This window comes from Ranitomeya imitator, chromosome 1, assembly GCF_032444005.1.
Source record: "Ranitomeya imitator isolate aRanImi1 chromosome 1, aRanImi1.pri, whole genome shotgun sequence".
Taxonomy (NCBI): domain Eukaryota; kingdom Metazoa; phylum Chordata; class Amphibia; order Anura; family Dendrobatidae; genus Ranitomeya; species Ranitomeya imitator.
In genome coordinates this window covers 265,862,094-265,880,506 of record NC_091282.1, presented here as the reverse complement: position 1 = coordinate 265,880,506, position 18,413 = coordinate 265,862,094, and the positions used below count along the sequence as shown (strand labels likewise).

General features: G+C 39.1%; 1 protein-coding gene across 1 annotated transcript in view; it reads right to left on the bottom strand.

Moving 5' to 3' along the window:
- The window catches only part of TMEM132C (transmembrane protein 132C), a 1,168,692-nt gene that overhangs the window by 816,110 nt on the left and 334,169 nt on the right, over positions 1-18,413 (bottom strand). The gene's annotated exons all lie outside the window — the stretch shown is intronic.

Genomic DNA, 18,413 nt, shown 5'->3' with positions numbered 1-18,413 from the left:
TATAATTTTATATTTTTCTGCTGACGGAGCAGCTTCATTTTTGCAGGACAACATGATGTTTTCAGCTATACCATTTTTATGTATCCCCTTAGTGACAGAGCCAATTTTTCACTTAATGACCAATTTTTAAATTCTGACCAGTGTCCAACATTTTCTTCTTGGAAGAAGATGCTGAGGGTCAGGGGACAGAGCCGGAGAGTCCAGGGAAACCGGAGGTACCGGTGAATAATGACGATCACAACACTGGGGTTGGTAAAAACCGACCTGAATCATGTTCTCTGGGTTCTTAGTTACCCCTGGTAGCCGAGACAACAGAGATTTTCTGACACTGTGGGGCGCTCTACCCTTATTTCTCAGCATCGTGAAAAAGTGGCGCTGAGGAATAAGTACCCTTAACTGCTGCCATTAAAAGGTGTATCAGTTGTCATTAAGGGGTTAAATTTGATTTTTTTTATCCTTTGTATTATACTTTTTGCTTGACCGTATGATGAAAAAGCAGAGTAGCTTGCAAAAGTATTCATCCCCATTGCTTGCTTTTTACCTACAGTATTTTGTTACATTACAACCTGTTTTTAAATACTTTTGTAATGCGATATGTGTGTGATGCGTCAATACTTAATCAGTTCGAGTCTCAGTTCGTTAAGTGAAGTGTGAAAATTATAGGCATAAATTTAATTTATTGGATCAAATAACTAAAAATTGGCATGTGCATTTGTATTCACCGCTTTTGCTGTGAAGCTCCTAAACATTTCTGGTGCCAGCAATTACCTTCATAAGTCACATGTTTAGTGATAGGAAGTCCACCTGTGTACAATCTAAGTGTCACATGGTCTGTTAGTATACACACACCATTTTATATACACCATGTACATACACACCATGCATATACAACAGCATTTTTCTTGTAAAAACGATTTGCAATAAAGTCTCATGTAACTAGATCCTAAGAAAACTTTTATCTACAAAATATTTCTTGTTCTACAACTGTGTTGAAATGCCAGACAGAAACACTCCTCTGATGAAGAACCATGTGGCGTACAAGTAATTTTTGAAGAAAGGATATTAAACTGAATAAGGTACTTGATTAATAAGTAGACCCCTTTTCAATTACATAGATTGTACTAATGAATCACACATTGGTGGTTTGTTGTCAGAATGGTGCTGAAATTCTTCACAATCAGAAGGAAGCAAGAGCCCTGTTGATAATAGACTACAGGCATTAATGACCTGGTATGGCTGTAAGCCAGATCCAAATTAGACACATTCTTATAAAGTAAATCTGTAAAAAGGAAATGTAGTAACGCTAATCACTTGAACGGTTTAAATGTCTAATAAATTAATAACTTATACTGAGGATATCAGACTGTGCTAATTCAGTAGGCAGAAGTGGAGGTTTGTTGAAATTCTGCATTTTCTTTAAATTGATATGGCCAGATATGGTCGAAACATTGACCATGTGCCTACGTTAATACATTAGAAAAAAGTATAAAGATTGAGGTTATCATAAATAAGATCACATAGTATGTGCTAGAATCACAGCTATACCATACACTTACATTAACGTCTCAATTATTGTAGGCTACATTCACCTATTTAGGCGGCTGGAAAATGGGAATGCCAAGTTTTGTCCTTGACTGATCATTGTTTTTGTCCTCATGTCCCATCAGGACTCTGGCCTACTACTGCTACATTGATGACATTTTAATTATCTGGACGGAGTCTGAGCCACAGCTAAAGACGTTCCATGAACAGTTTAATCAATTTCATCCTACCATCAACTTGACACTCAACTACTCCTGCACTGAAATTACCTTTTTGGACACCATCATTAGGCTGCAGAACAATATAATAGAGACATCCCTGCATCAGAAGCCAATCGACCGTCCAACATACCTTAAATGGGACAGTTTCCATCCAAAACACATAAAAAACTCTATTGTCTACAGCCAAGTCATCAGACACAATCGTATATGTTCCAACCCAGTGGATAGGGATGAACACCTTGGTTGCCTCAGAAAGACCTTTTTGAACCAGGGCTACCTTCCAAGAACAAATGAAAACCAGATCACAAGAGCCACCAGAATATCAAGGAATCACCTGCTACATTACAAAGCTAAAGAAGAAAATAACCGGGTACCTCTAGTAGTTACCTACAATCCAAATCTGTAGGTGCTATGGGGAGCTGCACGGAAATTACAACCTTTACTGCAAAAAGATGCCCGCTTACAATCCATTGTTCCAGACCCCCCACTACTGTGTTTTAGGCAGCCCCCAAATCTAAGAAGCATCATTGTCAAGAGCTCCCTGTCCTCTCCAACAGCTGCAGGAACCTTTGCTTGCAACCAGAAAAAATGTAAAACCTGTCCATTTATAATGACCACGGACAAGATAAAGATCCCCAATTCACATCAGGACTACAAGATACCAGGTACTTTCAGCTGCATCACTTCTAATGTGGTGTACCTAATTATTTGTACTAAATGTCAAACTGGGGGTCTGTATGTGGGGGAGACATGGCAAAAGTTTAGAACAAGAATGAATTCTCACTGTCACACAATAAGAGGAAAAAGAATGGATCTACCTGTGCCAATACATTTTTGTCTCCCAAATCATAACATTGAAATTACGTGTGTTAAAAGGTAGCTTCAAATCTCAGAGAGACAGAAGAGTCTGGGAATATAAACTGATGACGACCTTTGACACTCTCACTGCAGGAATGAATGTGTGGCACGGATTTATGTCTTTTCACATCAACTAAGGAACTTGCCCCTCAGACTACGAGGGGTCATCACAACAGAACCAGACCCCAATAAAACAATCCTTATCTAAGAACTGGCCCAATATTTATGGACATAACTGTTTATCATTATTTATTTTTATATAGCGCTAACATATTCCGCAGCGCTTTACAGGTTGCACACATTATCATCGATGTCCCTGATGGGGCTCACAATCTAAATTCCCTATCAGTATGTCTTTGGAATGTGGGAGGAAACCGGAGAACCCGGAGTAAACCCACGCATACAAACTCTTTGCAGATGTTGTCCTGGGTGGGATTAGAACCCAGGACTCCAGCGCTGCAAGGCTGCAGTCCTAACCACTGCACCACCGTGCTGCTGGTAATTTTGTTACATGTCACCTGTCTTATCCATGGTCTGTCTTATCCATGGTTTTTCCCTTTTTTTCTGTGCTATGTTGTGCATAAATATGTGATTCTTCAGAATTTGTTTTAGTCTTTGCCTGATGAAGAAACCTGTGTAGTCTCGAAAGCTTGCAATTTGTTACCATCTTTTCAGTTAGCCATTAAAAGGGATCAACCACTGAGGACTCTCAATTCTAAATATTTTTCATTGTTTGTCTCAGAATTCAAAGTTTTTTTCCTAAATTTAAACAAGTAATCTGGCAAATAATTAATGCAAGAGATAAGTGTGATCACTTAAGGTACCTTCACACTGACCAACTTCACAACGATATCGCTAGCGATCCGTGAGGTTGCAGCGTCCTGGATAGCGATATCGTTGTATTTGACACGCAGCAGCGATCTGGATCCTGCTGTGACATCATTGGTCGGAGCAGAAAGTCCAGAACTTTATTTCGTCGCTGGATCTCCCGCAGACATCGCTGAATCGGCGTGTGTGACGCCAATTCAGCTATGTCTTCACTGGTAACCAGGGTAAACATCGGGTTACTAAGCTGTGCTTAGTAACCCGATGTTTACCCTGGTTACCAGTGTAAATGTAAAAAAAACCCAAACACTTCATACTTACATTCCGGTGTCTGTCGCGTCCCTCGGCATTCTGCTTCCCTGCACTGTCGGCGCCGGCCAGCCGTGAAGCAGATTACAGCGGTGACGTCACCGCTGTGCTTTATGGCCAGCCGGCGCTCACAGTCAGTGCAGGAAAGCACAGCGACGGGGGACAGACACCGGAATGTAAGTATGTAGTGTTTTTTTTTTTAACATTAGCACTGGTAACCAGGGTAAACATCGGGTTACTAAGCGTGGCCCTGCACTTAGTAACCCGATGTTTACCCTGGTTACCAGGGGACTTCACATAGTTGGTCGCTGGAGAGTTGTCTGTGTGACAGCTCTCCAGCGACCACACAGCGACGCTGCAGCGATCAGAATCGTTGTCTAGATCGCTGCAGCGTCGCTAAATGTGACAGTACCTTTACAGTCATAGCCTTCAGTGGCCTGGAGAAATCAGAACAATGATGCAAATGGCCAGAGTTGCTCAACTTTAGCCAGAGAAACAGTCACTGTGAAAGTAGCTACATTAGGTACAAGCACTAGAGATGAAGATATGAATTTCAAATTCACCAGATTCGCCAAATTCTCCATCAATTTGATTTGTGTAGAATAAATTTGCTGCAAATTGCAATACCAAAAAGCCACTAATTGTCCAGAAGAGAGACAGAAATGAGGGGTTTAAAACAGCCCTCCTTTTTTGTAATCTGTCAAGAATAAAAAAAGGTTGCTATTAGGTTGGAATGAACTGTGCACACTGAGTAAAAACTTTAGAATTTTTAATGCATGCAAATTGAAGTTGTTTTTTTTCCACAATAATATATCTATATTTTTTGTGCCTGAAAAACCCATTTAAGGAGTCTGGCAGCCATTCTAATAAAACCTATGTCAAATATGTCTGGCCATTTTTACCATTTTTCAATTACTGTTTTCATTAGGAAAAACACTTCTTCAGCTACTAAAGTTTGAACCTGTCATCAATGACTTCATGCTATCTAGAACAGGTCTTAAAGACCCTTAAAAGATGGAGAATTCATATTTATTTTGGGCATAAAAAATTAATGACAAACACAAGTCACATAAATGATATTCATCTAAATCTTTAACTTGTAGCAGTCTCTTCAACATGACCTTCGTTGCAAACTTTATAATATTGAACATTTTGACTACATTGTATTAATATACAACATCCAGAGGGAAAAACAAGCATGTCATAAAATCTATCAATCTAGAAAAAAATGTAACAGTTGTGTTCAGTGCAAAGCCAAAACCTTTGAAACAAGTATGAAGCTAAATAAAGGGTAATGTGCAAAATTCTACTGATAGAAAATAAAGCCAAGTACGACAAAGGATTATGATCCCGCTTTTATTTCCATATTACAAATACACTTAAACTTTAGCCTACATATTTTGATCTAAAGTTTTAAAAATAGGCTTGGTCTCCCAAGTATAGGACCGCTGTGAGGCAAAAAGGTACAGGTCATGATAAAATGGAACAGTTGAAGACATAAAACATCTTAAGAAATGTTTCAGCAGTGTCTAGCAAGGTACCCTCTTTCATGTCCCCTTTTAAACTAATAACTTAAGTAAAAGAGCCAGAATTTACTTTCTTATAAAATTGTACAAATCTTATTCTGAGAAATGTAAATTCAGCTTGATGTGTTTGAAATATCATATTAAACATTGGGTGATTGCTAAGAGCAATAATAGCTCATTGATGCTAAATAAGGGAATTTCTTCACATTTACTGGAAGTGATGAATTATTCCTATACTTGAGCAACTCTGCTGGTCAAAATTGATAATGCCAGATTAGAGGAATTTTCCAACAAAGTGAAGTCTTAGTAATCATTGAAGTTCTGGCCACGAGGACCTCCAGTGATGAAACTCTGCAGAACACCGTCTGAATAGAGCAAACATGTGCATGCTCGACCTCCTCTCCATTCAGAGTCTTTAGGGTTGCAGAGGTGGAGCATGTCCAACAAACAATGAGCAAGTCCTAGATTTAGGTTCTGGAAACGAATGGATTTTGTATTGCTAGTTTTTCAAAGTTTATGTGGTATAAATACAGAACTTTGTGCACAAAAGTGAGTTTATGTGATTCTTTAAAGGGAATCTATCACCAGTTTGATGCTTCTTAAACCACATAAAGCATGGAAATAAAACGTAGCTCTCATTATAGAGGGCTATGGTCAACTTTAAAATGCTGCAGCAATTTAGAGAAAATAGAGCAGTAGGAGAAGAATCCAGTAGTTGGGAGAACTGTCCACTAACTGGGTTTCTGGATTGACCTCATTGACAAGTTTCTCTAAAACCTTCCAACTGAGTCTAAAGGTACCTTCACACTGAGCGACGCTGTAGCGATACCAACTACGATGTCGATCGCTGCAGCGTCGCTGTGTGGTCGCTGGAGAGCTGTCACACAGACAGCTCTCCAGCGACCAACGATCCCGAGGTCCCCGGTAACCAGGGTAAACAGGGCCGCGCTTAGTAACCCGATGTTTACTATGGTTACCAGCGTAAACGCTAAAAAAACAAACACTACATACTTACCTTCAGCTGTCTGTCCTCCGGCGCTCTGCTTTCCTCTGCACTGTCAGCGCCGGTCAGCCGGAAAGCAGAGCAGTGACGTCACTGCTGTGCTTCCCGGCTGGCCGCCGATGACACAGGATGCAGGAGGAGTACAGAGAAGCAGAGCGCCGGGGACAGACAGCTGAAGGTAAGTATGTAGTGTTTGTTTTTTTAACGTTTACGCTGGTAACCAGGGTAAACATCAGGTTACTAAGCGCGGCCCTGCGCTTAGTAACCCGATGTTTACCCTGGATACCAGTGAAGACATTGCTGGATCGGCGTCACACACGCCGATCCAGCGATGTCAGCGGGAGATCCAGCGACGAAATAAAGTTCTGGACTTTCCTCAGCGACCAACGATCTCGCAGCAGAGGCCTGATCGTTGGTCGCTGTCACACATAACGATTTCCTTAACGATATCGTTGCTACATCACAAAAAGCAACGATATCGTTATGTGTGACGGTACCTTAAGTTGGCTGACAGAAGCCTAAGTAGACCAGCCAAGCAAACTATTTTCCAGTGCTCCTTCTCCCAGCGCACAACTAGTTTTTAAAATTCTACAGCATATTAGAGCAAAGTACTGCTCTTTATAAAGAGGGACTCTTGGATCGCTCATGGGACTTTGAGGGACAATTAGATTGCCCATGTTTCAGGGAGCATAAAACTGTTGATAAATGTAACATAAGCAACTTATAATTCAACATTCTCATCAAGTTTTGTAAGCTGCTTTGCTGGAATCCATTGTAAGGATATTTGGACAGACTGAAATTCACTACTGTAGCTCTAACAAAAAGTGACAGCTCTTGTTGGTGCTGTTGTGATCTGGGGAGTCCATTTCCAGGATAGCTTGGTTAGTAAACACTGTCATAGAATGTATCCAGGTTTCCACATAGGTAAAAAGAAATGTAATTGTTGTGCTCTGGAGTCTGGAGAGACCACAAAGCAAAGCATAAAGAGGGGAAGTTAATTTCTAAAGAATAACTTAGCTGCGAATCAAATGTCCAGGGAAAATCCACACAATTTGGAAAATTAGAATTTTATCAGATCTGATCTTCTGTAATTCTGACCTAGCTCATAAGATGAAGATGTTCATCAATTAACAAATAATTGGGCATACTATAATAAGAAGCATATATTTTTTTACAAGGATAGTTTCAAAATAGAAGTGTTAGAACTGGAAGTATTTCTTTGACAAGAATAATGTCTCTATATTGTGTTCTGAAGCACTGAGACAGTGATTTGGATCTTAGGGACACTTAAGGGGGGTTTAGTGGACCTGCAGCCACTTTTTCCCTTGTTTTCTGGGTTGACAACCTACACAATTTTTTCTGCATTAATATAATTATTTTTGTTCTTTATTCTATTTCTATTTGGTGTTTTTAATGCATACTCATTAAAATATTCAATGATTGTATTATTCTTACACAGGGGATTTTCTCTTTTGTTAGCTTGCCTTACTGAATCGCTACAGGGTCTAAGGTCACTGTTATCCTAACCCAAAATCCATGACATTTTCGCTGTCCTAACATGCTTATTTAATTCTCATGAGCCGCCTTTTACCTGTTAATCACATGAAACATTTTTCCATAGAATTGACTGTGTTGAAGCGCCAAGAATAAAAAAAAAATTGTCATGGTTCTTTTAATAATTGGGTATCTGAGATTTTGAGCGCTTCATTGAAGTGCTTGTGTCACAACACTGTGGATTGATTTACTGCATATGTTATTAGACTCAATGGGAATGGCTGGCTAAAATATATTATGATATGATTACTTTATATTCATTGCTCGATATAACAATTTTGTTTTTAGCATTTAAGGGAAAGAATAGTCTAATGCTGGTAAATATAATTTATTTTAGTTTTCATTCAGTTACTACTGAAAAAAAAAGCAGGCCGTACAGCAAATTAATTCCTTTAGAAATTTTGCATTAAATATAAAGTACCGAATTTATATGCATAATTTAGATTGCACAGTTGGCTTTTCACAAACACTTTTCAATTATTCCCTTTTTGAAATTATAAAGCTCTAAACAAACAAATGGCGCCTTGAAAAGCTAATTTGAATGTGAGCTTTTTCTGCACATTGAAAGCACTGGGAACTCACAGGTTGCTAGGTTGCAAAATTTCAATATAATGATGAATATATACTGTAATTTACATATTAAAAAGCAAACCATCAAGCACAAGGTGTGAGGTGAAAATTACCATATAAATATGTAAGGGAAAAAAAAAGGTTTATTAAATAAAAAAAAAATCTACGCTTTTCTGCGAGATATAATAGGCCTTTACATACATTTTACTTGAATTTGTGCCTACAATTTTCCCCTGCCCATTTTAGCTGTGAATAATATGTGTTGCACATTGCAAAGTGAATAAGTCAGCTGGCTGGTTAGGCAGTAGGAAACTGTAGTAGAGAAACTTGGTTAAAAAAGTGCGAATAGGAAACAGCAGAAGGTCTGTGAACACCGGGATGTATGTTCCAAGGACTGTGACAAAGTATTGGGATATCTACTGTACATTTTATAACTACAGCAGCTTTTATGACATCTCATACTAATATAGGCATTAATATAGAGTTGGTCTCCTCTTTGCAGTTATATCAGCTTCCACTCTTCTGAGAAGACTTTCTATGATTTTGGAGTGTGTCTCTGACACATTTTGCCCTTTCATCCAGAAAAGTAATTGTGAAGTCAGACAATGATATTAGACAAGAGGTCCTGGCTCACAGTCTCCATTGTAGTCCATCCTAAAGATGAGGTTGAGATCAGGGCCCAGTGTGGGCCAGTAAAACCCACCCAACCATGCCTTTATGAACCTTGCTTTGTGGACTTGGGAAAGGTCATATTGGATGAACAGAATGAGACATTCTTTCACAGATGTTAGTAAAGGCAGATTATAAAGCTAGGGCTTGAGCTTATGCACCACTGGCAATTGAACTTAATGAAAAACCTGAGTTTAATGATTAAGAAGTCTATCCCAATGCTTTTGCCCATTTAGTGTTGCTAAAACGACCATATGAAAGTCTATAAAGGCGGAAATGTTACAATATGGACCTATTTTCTACCTATATTGTTTTATGTGAGGCAAATGTCATTCGAATAGTTTAGCAAATTGCCAACAAAAATTTTATAAAGACCTGCTCATCTCTAGTCTTAGGGTACCGTCACACAGTGCAATTTTGATCGCTATGACGGCACGATTCGTGACGTTCGAGCGATATAGTTACGATCTCGCAGTGTCTGACACGCTCCTGCGATCAGGGACCCCGCTGAGAATCGTACGTCGTAGCAGATCGTTTGAAACTTTCGTTCATCGTCTAGTGTCCCGCTGTGGCGGCATGATCACATGGTGTAACAAAGGTGTGCACGATATTGTATATGATGTGCGCATAGTAACCAACGGCTTCTACATCGCACATATGTCATGAAATTATCGCTCCAGCGTCGTACATTGCAAAGTGTGACAGCAGTCTACGACGCTAGAGCGATATTGTTACGATGCTGGAGCGTCACGGATCGTTCCGTCGTAGCGATCAAAATGCCACTGTGTGACGGTACCCTTACACGCAAGGCTCCAAAACATACTGATACAGAGGTTTAATTGACCAATATTTGTGTGTGTTTAATAGCCTGTTTACACAGGCAGACTATACTTCAGATGTGTACTGAATCCTCTGATTGCCCAGTGCGCATAGGCTGCCATTGTTTTCAGCAGCACAGTTCCTGTTTACACGGGACAATTTATTGTCAAGAACAAAGAGCTTTTGTGCAAGTGTTTTGCTTATTCATGAGGTGTTTGGAAGTCTGTTTATATTGGAATATTATCAAGAAGCAAGCGTTCCTAAGAATGCTCATTCATGAGGAGGTCGCAGTCTGTTTACATTGAATTGTTAAAGTGAAGTGAACGTTCCTAGGAAAGCTCACTCATGATAATCTTAGATTGTAAATGTATCTTAAGAAGGTTTAATCAGATTGTTATCCCCCTGGGAATAAGTAGTGATGTGACTGTAAAGCACTGCAGAGAAATTAGATGCTACATAAGGAACTGAGAATGAACACAATAGTCATCAAATAACGATCATTGTACAATAAGAGCACTATTATTAAAAAAAATCATACTTTAAAAAAATAAAATATTGACCATTCTTGCTGGCTTGGTGAGCACTCCCAGAGTTGCAATTCCTTTGTTATGAGGTGAACCCTAAAACTATGTCAACTTCATTCATCCAAGTGGAATGCTATGGCTCACATGCCTGCAATTGCTTGCCCCACCAACATCATCAAAAGGTTGGCATGAATTGTCTAGGACTAATCTCCTGTAAATACAACCCAAAGATGCACCTTCCTGATATCATTGCAATTTGAGTATACAGGAGGTTCAGTACAACAAAAATGACAGGAGCGCCATCACCTGGCTACAAGAAATGCAAAACAAACATCACAACAATAATGCAGGTACATGTATACATTACTAAAGATAATTATAAAAAAGTACAATTATGTTACAAAAAACAATCCTATATCATTCAATTATACAGTGGGGGGAAATAAGTATTTGATCCCTTGCTGATTTTGTAAGTTTGCCCACTGACAGAGACATAAGATTAGAAAGACTGTAGATTAGAGAGGAGCATGAGTAAAGAAGACTGCTGCCCCAAACTGGCATCCAGTCTAGTCTAGTCCTCAATAGAAACCAGTCTTCATTTCTGCTCTTGGCATACTCGACCCAGGATTCTCGGAGCCTTTGGCGTATACTGTGGCCCACAACATCTTGAGGTAGCGTGAAGGCTAGTAAAATAATTGGTCTTGAAAGCGCTGGAGGCACTCATAACGCCATGCAGAAGGGAAGATCAGTGTTATAGAGGACAGGACTGGATGCCTAACCAGAGTAGCGCAAATCAATTTATTTATCTCTACTGTTGATATACCAGTCGTAACAGGTGCTACAATCCATACAAAGACTTAATTAAAGAATTAAAGTAAGCTCCAAAACTGGATGGGTTAAAAATATGTTGCTCTTCTGAATTTATCTTAAAAATGTGCCCCTGCTATGTGCTGTGTAATGGCAGTGTCTTTCCATACAGGAGCATAGTCTGAACATACAATATCTCCTCATCAAGTGGAGGAAGCAAAACAGAGTATACAGAGCAGACATTACAGCATGGAATTGCAGCTGTTGGTTGCTGTAAGGAAAACCATCTCCCTGTAATGTCTGTATCCTCTCTTTCTGCTTCTTCCCCTGCCAATATGTGGTATAGACGACCATGTTCCTGCATTACAGGGGCACACTTAAAGATTATCTTGGGACAGAAACCTTTTTTCCTTAACACATCCAACTGTGGAACTTATTTTTATTTTAAGATCTATTAATTAAAATGTACTTTGTGTTACAGCCCCTTTAGTGTGTAATGTTACTCTATTTGGTATACAATATGGCACTGTTTAGTTTTGAGGCATGACCAATTACTATTTTATTTACCCTAGTGAATGACTGTAATATAAAACCACTGTGCGCTGCTTGAAATAACATGATTAAATGAAGAGTAACTGTCATTTTAATTAAGATTTCATAAATCAACAGCACACATGTAGACCTGACAGAATAACAAATCTGCAGGTGGTCGGGCATCTAGGAAATAGCGACCACAATATTGTACAGTTTCACCTGTCTTTCACTAGGGGGACTTGTCAGGGAGTCACAAAAACACTGAACTTTAGGAAGGCAAAGTTTGACCAGCTTAGAGATGCCCTTAATCTGGTAGACTGGGACAATATCCTCAGAAATAAGAATACAGATAATAAATGGGAAATGTTTAAGAACATCCTAAATAGGCAGTGTAAGCGGTTTATACCTTGTGGGAATAAAAGGACTAGAAATAGGAAAAACCCAATGTGGCTAAACAAAGAAGTAAGACAGGCAATTAACAGTAAAAAGAAAGCATTTGCACTACTAAAGCAGGATGGCACCATTGAAGCTCTAAAAAACTATAGGGAGAAAAATACTTTATCTAAAAAACTAATTAAAGCTGCCAAAAAGGAAACAGAGAAGCACATTGCTAAGGAGATTAAAACTAATCCCAAACTGTTCTTCAACTATATCAATAGTAAAAGAATAAAAACTGAAAATGTAGGCCCCTTAAAAAATAGTGAGGAAAGAATGGTTGTAGATGACGAGGAAAAAGCTAACATATTAAACACCTTCTTCTCCACGGTATTCACGGTGGAAAATGAAATGCTAGGTGAAATCCCAAGAAACAATGAAAACCCTATATTAAGGGTCACCAATCTAACCCAAGAAGAGGTGCGAAACCGGCTAAATAAGATTAAAATAGATAAATCTCCGGGTCTGGATGGCATACACCCACGAGTACTAAGAGAACTAAGTAATGTAATAGATAAACCATTATTTCTTATTTTTAGGGACTCTATAGCGACAGGGTCTGTTCCGCAGGATTGGCGCATAGCAAATGTGGTGCCAATATTCAAAAAGGGCTCTAAAAGTGAACCTGGAAATTATAGGCCAGTAAGTCTAACCTCTATTGTTGGTAAAATATTTGAAGGGTTTCTGAGGGATGTTATTCTGGATTATCTCAATGAGAATAACTGTTTAACTCCATATCAGCATGGGTTTATGAGAAATCGCTCCTGTCAAACCAATCTAATCAGTTTTTATGAAGAGGTAAGCTATAGGCTGGACCACGGTGAGTAATTGGACGTGGTATATCTCGATTTTTCCAAAGCGTTTGATACCGTGCCGCACAAGAGGTTGGTACACAAAATGAGAATGCTTGGTCTGGGGGAAAATGTGTGTAAATGGGTTAGTAACTGGCTTAGTGATAGAAAGCAGAGGGTGGTTATAAATGGTATAGTCTCTAACTGGGTCACTGTGACCAGTGGGGTACCGCAGGGGTCAGTATTGGGACCTGTTCTCTTCAACATATTCATTAATGATCTGGTAGAAGGTTTACACAGTAAAATATCGATATTTGCAGATGATACAAAACTATGTAAAGCAGTTAATACAAGAGAAGATAGTATTCTGCTACAGATGGATCTGGATAAGTTGGAAACTTGGGCTGAAAGGTGGCAGATGAGGTTTAACAATGATAAATGTAAGGTTATACACATAGGAAGAAGGAATCAATATCACCATTACACACTGAATGGGAAACCACTGGGTAAATCTGACAGGGAGAAGGACTTGGGGATCCTAGTTAATGATAAACTTACCTGGAGCAGCCAGTGCCAGGCAGCAGCTGCCAAGGCAAACAGGATCATGGGGTGCATTAAAAGAGGTCTGGATACACATGATGAGAGCATTATACTGCCTCTGTACAAATCCCTATTTAGACCGCACATGGAGTACTGTGTCCAGTTTTGGGCACCGGTGCTCAGGAAGGATATAATGGAACTAGAGAGAGTACAAAGGAGGGCAACAAAATTAATAAAGGGGATGGGAGAACTACAATACCCAGATAGATTAGCGAAATTAGGATTATTTAGTCTAGAAAAAAGACGACTGAGGGGCGATCTAATAACCATGTATAAGTATGTAAGAGGACAATACAAATATCTCGCTGAGGATCTGTTTATACCAAGGAAGGTGACAGGCACAAGGGGGCATTCTTTGCGTCTGGAGGAGAGAAGGTTTTTCCACCAACATAGAAGAGGATTCTTTACTGTTAGGGCAGTGAGAATCTGGAATTGCTTGTCTGAGGAGGTGGTGATGGCGAACTCAGTCGAGGGGTTCAAGAGAGGCCTGGATGTCTTCCTGGAGCAGAACAATATTGTATCATACAATTAGGTTCTGTAGAAGGACGTAGATCTGGGGATTTATTATGATGGAATATAGGCTGAACTGGATGGACAAATGTCTTTTTTCGGCCTTACTAACTATGTTACTATGTTACATGAAAATAAGCAACTTATGTATCTTAAATAAACCTGTTTCTTTCCCTTCAAGGAATGATCTTTCACTCTGAATTCAGGGGTGAGAACTGTATTGAGTGAAAACAGATTTTCACATTGCTAAGATAGGAGATGATGACAGTTCTATGGAGGGAGGAGTTAGAGACAGAACTAGACATTCTACTGCAAGTTCTCTTGAAGTGACAATCACTCTTTAAATTCTCGCATCATCCATTGTCCCCAGTAAATAATGATCAATTCACAGGCTTTAAGATCCTGTCTGGCGACATAAGTACTGCCTAGTGATTGGGCTTAGGGACTAGTGAGCAGGGCTGTGCAGTCGGAGTCAGAGCCCATTTTGGTGGAGTCAGAGTCGCAGTCGGTGTCATGGAATTCGAGGAGTCGGAGGCTTGGCTTGGCAGTGCTGTAGAGTTAGGTTCGTGGAGTCAGAGTCAGAGCCCATTTTGATGGAGTCGGAGTCAAGGAACTTGAGGAGTCGGAATCGGAGGTTTGGCTTACCGACTCCACAGCCCTGCTTGAGGGCATGATGTATGCCACTGTATGGTATTTCATGAAACTAAAACCAGAAATAAAGAATGGTTCCATATCAAGTTACAAACCAGTAATTCAGCAGTGTGTATAAGCCTTTAAAATATTGGATTAGAGCATCTTTTTCGAGAAAAGGACAATTATAGAAAATGGTTTTAATATAAATAAATACTGATATAGTCAGCAATATATCAAGGCAGCAATGAGAAAGTGATTAACAATCAGCAAATCGTGTCAACAATTCAATTAGCATAATATTAATACAGGAATAATGATTTGTAAGTAACAACAGAGGTGTGTATTCCCTATCATTGTAGACTGCACGAACAGTAATTTTTCAGTGATTTTTCTTCCTTCTCCTCCAATGCACGACATGCACTCATGCAATGATGTAAATATAATAGTTTTTATCATTGGTGAACTGTATGAATGTTTTACATCTCTAAGGTCTCATTTGCTCCAAATCATTGCCCATTAGTCTAATTCTCAGTGCTCAGAGTTATAAACACTTTAACTGCATAAATCCCATGGGACACGTTTCGCTTAAGAGAAGGAGAAATCATATTAACGAATGCAGTTCCCATTAGATTTATAGTCTGCAGCAGATACACCCTATTTACATTTCTCAGAACTTACAACTTATGTAAAGGAATCTCATTAAGACTTTAAGACGTTAACAAGATATTCTTTCACAGCAAAAAGTCAAATTACTACCACCTAATTAAATGGGGTATTTGGCAGTGATCCGAATGCCAGTATTATAATAAAACCATGTCGTACAATTATGTTATTTCTATTAATATAATACTAGAAGGAGAGAAGAACCAAGTTAATGAACTTCTTCCAATGGCAGACATTGAACATATGTCGTCACATTTTCTATATAATGGAGGTTGGGGACAGGTGTAGTGCAAAAAGACCCATCTTTCCAAATTTCTATACTTGCTTTATTATAGCTGTATTTTACAAAGCTTGAAGATTTGTACAACCGCTAAAATAGTAATCCAGCACAGAAAAGTAAAAAAGAAGTGAACATAAACATCTTAAATAAAAAATGTGAGTGACTGCATCTATTAAAGATTTGCATCAAAATGTAATTCTATTACCCCTTTATGTGTACCTTGTTTGTAGATTAAAGTTACATTCTTGAATATTATTATAAAAGTTGTTGTCTCATCAGAAAAAAAAACATTAAGTGAACCTGTCATCACCTACATAGGTAAAGGCCGGAGTCACATGACACTATCAAAAATTGGTCCGATTTTCATATAGAAAAGTAGGACACTAATCATTTACAGGACCATATAGGGTATCCTACGTTATAGAATTGCAATGTATCCGTAAAAATCAGATGTGTGACATACCATTTTTTTTTGCACCCATAGATTTGAATGGATGAATCTACAATTGTAATATATACTTTTCACAATGACCCTACAGAAATATTACTATATGCAGCATGCTATATACTATTGACTAAGGAAGTGATGATAATTAGAGTTCAGAGAATTGATTCTTGGGATTCTGGAATATGGGTGAGGTCAGTAATCTGTGACTGGACTATTGGGCAGAAAAAGCCTGTGGAAAGTCAAGAAAGACGTGGCAACACTCACCAATCCTGTGAAGCAGACTTTTCCTTTTTATTCAAGCAATAGTGAAACCGGGTGGACCCGTAGTAGCGCCGGTGTTGGCGTGAAACGGCTGTTGTCCTCTCCCCGCTCACCTCTTTTGGTTTATGTCTCCCCCGTGCCGTGAAGACGGTTTCACTATTGCTTGAATAAAAAGGAAAAGTCTGCTTCACAGGATTGGTGAGTGTTGCCACGTCTTTCTTGACTTTCCACTATTATATATTTGCTATACTTCAGACGTGTGCACCTCCCTGAAGACGCTAAGCTCAGCGGCTCCACTAGTGATTCCACATTGTATCTCGTTATCGGGCTGTGCTGCTTTCTATTTTCTCTTTATGCATTAGAAAAAGCCTGTAAATTGCCTTACCTCCCAGTATTCCTGGCTCTTTTTTGATGAGCCAGGCTGGCACAACATCATCATTGTGGCGTGACATACATGATGTAATACCAGACCAGCTAATCAAAAGAAGAGCTGGGAATAAAGAGTGGAAAGGAGATTGACAGGCCTCCAGTCCAGACAGTCATACATTACTGAATGGGCCGATTGACCGATGTCCTGCAAATTGATTCTCCCATCTCTAATGTTAAAATTGTTCATGCTTGTCCCTATAATCTGTCAATTTCACAATTGAATAATATATTGAATATGGTATTGATCACAATCTCCATTTGATATTATATATGTACGATACACGTAGATTTGGTAATAATATGCATAGATAAAAATATATAGACATTGGTGTTACTCTAATTCTTTATTGCATTTATATACCGTCATACAAAACAATAAAACAAGCTGACCCCCGTATTGGGCTCCCAGCTCCAGTGCTCCACAGTCTCTGCTTGGTCAGGAGGTGTGTTGTTACCCTCTGTGACCTTACTTCTGTGGCTGCTGATTGGCTACAGGGTCAGGGGCACCCAATCAACATCAACAATGTGCAGTTCTCTGGTGGTGACATCACTGTTCTCAGCCCAGCAGAGACTCTCAGAGAGGCAATGTTGGAGCACACAGCTTGGGTGAGTATGCCTTGCTTCAGTTATCACTTATGCAATATTTGCTTATGCATAATATTTCATGAATTTAATATGATAAAGGAAGACTTTGGCTTTCATTCTTCCTCTACCATGTAACAAGGCCAAAATAAAGCATTGAATAGTTCACTCTAATTTTAACACTTTACTAAGTTAAAATTTTACTTACTCTATTGCTTAGCAGCTTAGTGCATGTGAGACCAGACATAACATTATACCACGTAATACCATTAGCTGTTAAATTGGGTGCACAGATATAACATTTTCTAGCATGACACACAAGCCACAATGCAGCAAAATATATGTAACTTAAAAGGAATGTGTTGGCAGAATTTAACACATGAAATATTTATATGGGCATATAGCTCTTTCAAAGACAAACCCAGAAATATCATTACATGGCCAGTCCGTTCCTCTGTTATTGAGAAATCAATATTTGATCTGAAGCCTCTGTCACTCCAGCTCTATTTCCCGCTCAGCGCTGCCTCTTCCTGCTTGACTGATAGCACCTATGCTGTGTGACATCAGGCAAAGGAGCCATCAGTCAATAAGGAGAAGGTGGCACTGGGTGGGGATAGAGTTGGGGTGACAGAGACTTTAGATCTTCAATAGCTCTTCAGCCTCATTTACATATCAATTCAAACACTGATTTCTAAGCAATGAAGAACTGGATTGGCCATGTAAAGGTATTACTGGACCTGTCTTTGAAACAACTACATGCACATATAAGTAGTTTGAGGTGTGAAATCCTGCTGACAGATTCCATTTAACTGCTGATATTTCTCTGCAGCATGGTATAGTTAATGCACATAGGATAAGAAATGTTACATCTGTATAAAACAGGTTTACTCTTTTTTTTCTAGAATAGTGTCATTCTTGCTAGTGGGATATGTTTATCATTGCATCTTAGTCCCATATACTTGAAAGAGGATCACCTGAATAACAGACAGAGCTCAGTGAAGAGAAAGATGTTTTTGGTAA